The 8,464-nt window shown below is 39.1% G+C and overlaps 1 protein-coding gene and 1 pseudogene across 1 annotated transcript in view; both read right to left on the reverse strand.

The window, feature by feature from the left end:
• Positions 1 to 8,464, reverse strand: part of MGAT5 (mannosyl (alpha-1,6-)-glycoprotein beta-1,6-N-acetyl-glucosaminyltransferase) — a 307,459-nt gene that overhangs the window by 134,327 nt on the left and 164,668 nt on the right. The window lies entirely within an intron of this gene.
• LOC102832686 lies at positions 7,062 to 7,848 on the reverse strand (annotated as a pseudogene).

An 8,464-nucleotide genomic window follows, 5' to 3' on the forward strand; every position in this document is an offset into this window, starting at 1 on the left:
AGTAATTGATGGTCTGTTCCACAGTCTGCCCCTGGCATTGTCTTCACTGATGATATGGAGCTTTTCCATCTTCTCCTTCCACAGATGTAGTCTTCCACAGAGTTTCCCAGGAACAGTTGGTGAGCTTGAACCATTGACCTTGTGGTTCAACTGACTTTGCAGTCCAGTGCAGTAGCCTACAGCACCACCCATCTTTAATGTTAAATGCTGGGTCTGACACCACTGTCTCTGCATTTTCTTCTAAGAATTTCTTTGGTTTTAGTTTGTACATTTAGATTCCTGTCCGTAGTAACCACCAATTAACTTTGCTCTCTCTACATTTACCTTTTCTTGTCTTTTCACGTAAGTGAGATCATATAATATTTGTCCTTTTGTGATTGGTTTATTTCACTCAGCATAATGTCTCCATGCCCCAGTCATACTACAGAATGTATCGAGACTTAAGTTTTCTCTACTGGGTGAGTAGTATTCCATTGTATGTATGTACTACATTGTGTTTATCCTTGCAACTGTTGATGGCCACTTGGGCTTCTATTTTCTGACAGCTGTGAACATGGCTGCAGTGAACACTGATATACAAGCCTCTTTTTGATTCTCTATTTCAAACTTTTCAGCTACATACCTAGGAGTAGAATTGCTGGGTCATATGGTAGTTCATAGTTTCATGAAGAACCAGTACATGTTTTCTACAATGGCTGTATCACTGTACATTATTGCCAGCAATGAATAAGGGTTCCACCATTGCATGTCCTCAACAACTTCTGGTAGTTTATTTATTTTACATCCTAGTGGGAGTGAAAAGGTATCATACTGTGGTTTTGATTTGTGTATGTCTGAGTTAATGATACTGAGCATTTTTCATGTGTTTAGTGGCCTTACGAATGTCCTCTTTGGTGATATGTCTGTTCAAGTCCTTTGCCCATTTTATGATTAGGTTATTTATCTTTTTTGTCACGTTGCCAAAGTTATACATATGTTTTTTTGTTATTGTTTTTAGATTCTTAATATATTGTTTATGATATACATTTTCTGAATGTATTCTCCCAGTTAATAGCCTACCTTCTGTCATCTCTCTGTTTTGGTAGTCTTTTGATGATGAAAAAAATGCTTTTAATTTTTATGAAGTTCCATTTATTTATTTTGCCTTTTGCTATCTGGACTTTTGTTATTATATTAGACATTGTTGTTGTTCTTAAGTGCTGTCAATTGCTGGTCCCGACCCACAGTGACCCTGTACAGAGTTTCCCAGGCACAGTTGGTGAGCTTGAACCATTGACCTTGTGGTTCAACCGACTTTGCAGTCCAGTGCAGTAGCCTACAGCACCACCCATCTTTAATGTTAAATGCTGGGCCTGACACCACTGTCTCTGCATTTTCTTCTAAGAATTTCTTTGGTTTTAGTTTGTACATTTAGATCCTTAAACCATTTTGAATTTGTTTTGCATGTTGTAAAATTCCACAGATTCTGTTTTATTTTTCTATACATGAAAAGATAGTTATCCTAATCATAAGATCATCTCTATGGATGCAGAAAAAGCATTTGATAAAATCCAATACCTTTCCCTTGACAAAAAAACATAAAGAGGATAGGAATTGGAGGGGAGTTCCTCAAGATGACTCAGTGCACATATGACAAGCCAACAGCCAACGTTATACTTAATGGAGAAAGACTGTGGGTTTTTACCTTAAAACTGTTAACAAGAAAAGGGTACCCATGCTAAACACTTCTACTCATATTGTGCTAGAAGTCCTAGACAGAATAATAAAACAAGAAAAAGAAATAAAATTATATCTATTTGCAGATGAGATGATACTATATATGGAAAATTCCAGAGGGCATAAGAAAACTTTTAAATAGAGGAATTCAGCAAAGTTGTAGGGTGTCAGGTCAACAAACAAAAATCAATTGACTTTCACAGATTTGTACACCATCAATGAGAAATCTGAAAAGAAGATTAAGGGAAAAAAATCCCATTTAAAATAACATCTAGGAAAATAAAATACCTAGGAATGTATCTACCCATGGACACAAAGGATTTATACAATGAAAATTGTAAAACACTTAGAGGAAAGAAGACTTAAATAAATGGAAAGATGTTTCATGTTCTTGAGTGCAAGACTTAATATTGTTAATATGACAATATTACCTGAAGTGATCTACAGACTCAACGCAATTCCAATCAAAATTCTAACAGCCTTCTTCACAGAAATGGAAAAAAATACCCCACAAAAAACAGTTCTCAACTTTATGTGGTGTGACAGGAGGACTGGAATAGCCTAAGTAATGTTGACAGAGGAGAACAAAGTCAACTTCCCCCTTATTGATTTTAAAACACATTATATATAGCTACAGGAATCAAAACAACCTAGTACTCATCTAACAATAGACACTTAAATCATGGACTAGAATTCAAAGGCCAGAAATAAAACCACACTTCTATTGTCATCTGATTTTTGGCAAGGATGCTAAGTCCACTTAATGGAGAAAGAAGAATCTCTTCAGTGCATATCTTTTGAATGTGTGATAGAGTAAGTCAATGATGGAAGTATAATACCTGCTATGTTTCACTTTGTAGGTGAATCTAACTTGCTAGATCATGTCTAAATTCCTGCTTCTAGGGCTTTGTACACAAATTACAAACCCAAAGTTTATTCTTCTTGGGAATAATCATTAGCCATGGCAGCTCACTCCTCAACACCAGAGTCTAGCTTAGATCCGACACATGATAGATTTCACTAAATGATTATTACACAGATAAATTATCATACATTTTTATTCAAGTTACAAAGTAGATTTCAGGAAGAAGGGAAACAAATCAGAGACAAAGATTTTAGAATTTAAGCCCCATGTTGTTGTTGTTGTTGTTGTCAGGTGCCATTGAGTTGGAACCAACTCATAGAGACCCCATTCACAGCCCAATGAAACAATGTCTGATCCTGGGTCAACCCCACCACCGCTGGCTGATCCATCTCGTTGGGGGTCTTCCTCTTTTTCTCTGACCCTCCATCTTACCCAGCATTACATCCTTCTCCAGTGACTGTTCTCTCCTGACAATATGTCCAAAGTATGAGAGACGAAGCTTAGCCATCCTGGCCTCCAAGGAACACTCTGGCTGCACTTCTTCCAAAATGGATCTGTTGGTTCTTTTGGCAGTCCATGGCACTTTTAGTATTCTCCTCCAACACCACAACTCAAAGGCATCAATTCTTCTATGATCTTCCTTATTCACTGTCCAGCTTTTGCATCCATATGAGGTTACTGAAAATACCCTGGCTTGGGTCAGGCGCACCTTAGTCCTCAAGGTGACATCTCTGCTCTTCAATACTTTAAAAAGTTTTTGTGCAGCAGATTTGCCCAGTGCAATACGTCGTCTGATCTCTTGACTACTGCTTCCACGAGTGTTGATAGTTGATCCAAGAAGAATGAAATCCTTAAGCCCCATAGGATTCCAAATTCTACCCTTCATTCAACATTCAATACATTTATTTAGTGCCTACATAAAGCTGGGACTCTTGGTGTGGCTTTGTAGGATACGTACTGGACTGCTAACTACAAGGTCAGCAGTTCAATCTGACTAGCTGCTCTTTGGAATCCGTGTGCAGGGCTACTTTGAGTTGAAACTGATTTCATGACACTTAACAACAATAAAGCTGAAGAATACTAAAACAAGTCCATGAGAGCCAAAGCATGACCTTGAGTATATTCCACCTGAATGTACAGACCATCTCAAGAATAGATTTGATACAGAGAACACTAATGAACAAAAACCAGACAAGTTGTGGATGGCAACAAGGACACTTATTTATTAAGAAAATTAATAGGTCATTAAAATGACAAGAAAGAAAAGATCTAAATGGACATCAGAAGAAACTCTAAAATAAAACTTGTTCTTGAATGTAGAGAAGCTAAAGTGAATGGAAGACCCTCCATCTAAGACTGAAACTCAAAGGGAACACATAAGCAGTCATGCAAGCCTGCTGGCAACCACATTGGTCTACTGGTGAGTGAAAGAGGGGGAAAGACAGCAATGAAAAAATGGGCTCAGTTCAACCATGTTCCATAGACTCCCATTGACCTGGAGATGAAAGAGAGAAGAGGAAGGGCTGGATGGTCCAAAGCGTGGTGAGACCTGGAGACACCTGAGCCCATGGATGAGGACATAGCCACGGAGGGTTAGAGCTGAGAGTGAAGCATCCAGTTGATATGAAGTGAGGGAAGATGCACAAGAACACCCAAACTTACAGATAGTACCCATTTGATTATCAATGGCTTGATAATCGTAACTTGACTAGAAGAAGATAAGAAAAAAAACAACCAAAAAAACAATTTTTGATAAAGGAAATGAGGGTAAATTGCTACAATTTGATGAACTTGACCTATACTCATGGATGTAGTAGCTCAAAATACCAACAGAGAGGGAAGGAGTCTTCACATCAAGGATCAGTGCTATCCCCTCTGTATACAGGGTAGATAGGGATGGGCAACTTAGACATTAGCAACCTAAAATGAGAGGGTGATAAAGGCTCGAAGTGACTCGCTTACAAAGTTTCAAGAGGGAGTTTAGTTTAAGAGTGTGTGTGGGAAGATAAGAGTCCCTACTGAACAGTTTTCATCTTGTCTTGATGGGTCTGGTAAAAAGAGATGGGGATAAGATTCTTATGATTCAATAGTGAGTAATTGTTATCATGACTAATTACGATTGTCACAATTGTAAAGGTAGAAGTTTTGTTAACAAAAATGGGGGAGTAGTTAATTTTACAGTCCAGAAACAGGACCCTAAGACCATTAAGGGAGAAGAGCATAAGCAGAATGTGGGACCATATCTAGAGAAGCAGTGACACCAGAGATGCAAACAGAGTTGGGGACATGGAGAGAGGGAGCAGCTAAGTACTCGAGATTCGTGGAAAGAAGGACTGAGAGCAGCAGGCCAGGAGGCAGACTTGCAGAATGTGCCCTTTGGGGATTTAAATTATTATATAAGCCTGAGTGTTAAAAAAGAGCTAAAATGAATAGAGAGAAATACTGTTAACTGATGGTACATGGAGGAATTATAACCATTGTAATGAAACAAAGTTGAATGCTGAACTCATGATCTACACTGTAAACTTTCTCTCGATTCACAATAAAAACTTAAAATAAATAAATAAATAAATGAAGTTAAAAAATAAATAAGAAAGAAAGAAAGAAAGTGAAAATGAATGGAAGATGTTGTTAGGGGCCATCAAGTTGGTACTGATTCATAGCAAACCTATGAACAAGAGAACAAAACACTGCTGGATCCTGGACTAATCTCACAATTGTTGCCACACTTGAGCCCACTGATGCTGTCACTTGGCCAATCCATCATGTTGGGGGTCTTCCTCTTTTTCTCTGACCCTCCACCTTACCAAACATGATATCCTTCTCCAGCAACTAGTCAATCCTGACAATATGTCTGAAGTATGAGAGAAGAAGGTTGGCCATCTTGGCCTCCAAGGAGCATGCTGGCTGCACTTCTTCCAACAAAGATCCATTGGTTCTTTTGGCAGCCCATGGGACTTTTCAATATTCTCCTCCAATACCATAACTTAAAAGCGTCAATTCTTCTATGGTCTTCATTATTCACTGTCCAGCTTTTGCATGCATATGAGGTTATTGAAAAGACCACGGCTTGGGTCAGGTGCACCTTAGTCCTCAAGCTGACATTTTTGCTCTGCAACACTTTAAAAAGGTTTTGTACAGCAGATTTGGCTAATACAATACGTCATTTGATTTCTTGACTGCTGCCTGCCTCCATGAGTGTTGATGGTTGATCCAAGAAGAATAAAGTCCTTGACAACTTCAATTTTTTCTCTGTTGATAAGAATGTTGTGAAGATAGGATGAAGTAAAAGAGTTGAACATAAGATTTCAAAGGGCAACTCAGCAAAGTAAAAAAAAAAAAAAAAGGACAAATTTAAGTATTATAATGAAATGTACAAAGATGTAGAGTTAGAAAATCAAAAGGGAAGAACATGCTAGACATTTTCTGCATTTCTTCCTCAATACTGAGGTAGAATATTGGCTTCTGCCATCCACCTGATGTTGATACTAATTTTGATGATGAAATTAACATGACAAAAAAAAAATCCCTGTAAAATAAAGTCAGGCCACATAAGTAATCTGGGTATCCAGAAGCAAACATAGATAGCAATAGTAATCTGTATCCAGAAACAAACATAGATAGCAATAGTATATTTCAAACTTTATCAAAACTGATTTTTTTAAAAAAGTGGTAGAGATGCTAGGTGTTTGAGAGAAGGGCTGGGGTGCAGACTAAGTAAACTATAGTGTACTATTGAGTTGAGAAAATGAGTGACTGGACTGCTCCCAGAAGGCATACCTGAGTAAAATTTTCAGGTAACAAAAGTAATTTATGAGAGGATGGACTCCTTAGAAGAATTCACTAAAGAAGGTGATGTTCAGGTTGGATGAGGTGTGAGGTAGATACTATTTATTACCAGTCAGCACAGAAATAAATGGCAAAGGATCTCTTGCCTCAGGTTAAAGACCCAAAGAAGCAATTTGAATACAAATAGCTCCCTTGCTTTTCCCTATAAAGAAAATTGTGTGCTGAAACAACTTATCTTTGGCTGAAGCCAACAAGTGTACCATTTGTATGAAAGGGTATCAGCTTATTACTAACATTCCTGCTTTGGTAGGCAATTATTTTTGGTACATAATCCACCATCTCGATATGATCATGAAAGTAATAATGACTATGAATTCCAAATCCTGGAAGAAATTCAAAGAATGAGATTGTCAGTGGCAATAGTAAACAGTAGGGTTTCAACAATTCCTGTAAGGCCAAGCATGTGAATAAATTCTGTGGGAAGATAGAAGAGAGTATGATAAAGCCACAAGCCTTAAGAAAATTAAATGATCTTGAATGTGTGCAAATCTTTACCTTGTACTACACTGTTGTATGAACTAAATGTAGAAAGGTATTATTGTTCAACTAATCTAATTCATTCCACAAATTTTTTTGGACAGGAGATGAAGAAGGAATTAATTTGACTGTACAGAGAAATGAGCTGCATACATTAGCCCAATTTGGTAGCCAGTTCTTTGGCCTTTGCCTTTTCTGGCAATGCGAGCCACTGATTTAGGGCCCAGGACATTGCCTCCCCAGAGACATGGATAATCTATCTGTCTTTCATTGTAATTGGTCCTGACAGCTTCTACCAGCTTAGCCTGAGCTCCTTTGTCTTCCAAATTCACCTGTGTGAAGGCCACAGTGGCGCAGGTCTTTCTGTGGACCAGGCGTCCCAGCTGGGCCTTCCCCTTGATGATGCAGTAGGGAACCCCCATTTTACGACGCAAGGCCAGCAGGAAGACAACCAGCTTGATGGGGTCCATGTCTAGTGCTATCACCACCAGCTGGACCTTCTTGTTCTCCATTAGAGTAGTGACTGTATTGACCCCAGCTCGCAGAATGGGGGCCTCTTGGTGGGGACATCCCCTTTGCCAGCATACTCTTTTCAGCTGGGCCTGCAACCTCTGCTGCTTCTCCTGCTTTGTCTCCGGCCGGTACTTGTGGGCCAGCTTCAGCAGCTGAGTGGCTGTCTGGTGGTCCAAGGCCTGGGTGAACTGGTTAATGACAGGGGTCACTTTCAGCTACTTGTAGAGGATAGTCTGTTGCCACTGAAGCCGGATGTAGCGGGGCCATTTGACAAAGTGGGTGAGGTTCCTTTCGGGTTGGATGTCCTGTCTGATGCTGAAGTTCTTGGGCCTTTTCTTAAACAGGGGATTCACCACCTTCTTGGCCTCCTGCTTCTGGATGACAGCAGGCGCCACCTTCTTCCCGTTGGCCTTCTTTCCCTTTGGCATCTTGGGCGGATGGATCAGAGTTCCATGAATATTTTTAGAGAAACTGTTATGTGACAAGCACTCTTCAAAGTGTGGAAGTTTCAGCGACAGACAAAAACAGATAAGCCCTCAGATTCTGGAGTTCAATACCTCCAGAATCCCTAATCTGTTTTTCACTCAACTCCCTGACTTTTCACCCCAAATTTCACATGTACCAAGAAATGCTGAATATACTCCAGTCTGGACTGTACTATAGAATGTGGGTATCCAGAAGGCAAATTCTCTAGTATGAGTGACAGCCAGCTAGAGGCACTTTTACTTTTGCAGGTACTTAAAAAGTAAAATCAGCATATACAAACTGAATTTGCTTGGAGAACAATAAAATGTTCTATGATAGTGATGTAACTAGTGAAATTGCTAAGAACACTGCTAAAGGTTACTGAAATATTTCAACTGTAGGATATAAATAAAGGTCTAATACAAAATTTGCCTGAAACTAGGGAAGAAGAATCTCATAATCTCTGCTATTGCTATTTCCAGTCATAGTCTTCAGGGAAAGAGAGGGAAATACAATCAGATAAAGATGTGTTCCCACTGCTGGTGTTTTTATATAACCTTATCAAGGAGCTCTGGTAGC

This window comes from Chrysochloris asiatica, unplaced genomic scaffold, assembly GCF_000296735.1.
Source record: "Chrysochloris asiatica unplaced genomic scaffold, ChrAsi1.0 scaffold00012, whole genome shotgun sequence".
Taxonomy (NCBI): domain Eukaryota; kingdom Metazoa; phylum Chordata; class Mammalia; order Afrosoricida; family Chrysochloridae; genus Chrysochloris; species Chrysochloris asiatica.